The sequence below is a fragment of the Corvus brachyrhynchos genome, unplaced genomic scaffold (genome assembly GCF_000691975.1).
Source record: "Corvus brachyrhynchos isolate BGI_N302 unplaced genomic scaffold, ASM69197v1 scaffold202, whole genome shotgun sequence".
NCBI lineage: Eukaryota > Metazoa > Chordata > Aves > Passeriformes > Corvidae > Corvus > Corvus brachyrhynchos.
The window spans coordinates 7,878,782-7,879,075 of record NW_008238132.1 but is presented as its reverse complement, the minus strand read 5'-3'; positions in this window follow the sequence as shown (position 1 = coordinate 7,879,075).

Genomic DNA, 294 nt, shown 5'->3' with positions numbered 1-294 from the left:
TTCCCCTCACCTCCCCCCCACGGTTCTCCCTTCAGCCCCCCGCCCGCTGTCCATGTAGCCGCCCGGCCGCCGGCCCCTCCGCACTATGCCCATCTTACTCTTCCTGATAGACACGTCCGCCTCCATGAACCAGCGCACTCATCTGGGCACCACCTATCTGGACATAGCCAAAGGCGCTGTAGAGACTTTCATGAAGGTACCGGGCTCTGCCTTGCGAGAGGAGGCGAGAGAGAGCGAGCGAGAGTGACTGCGCGGGGAGGGGGCGGCAGGGAGCGGGGGGCTGCCTGGGCCGGG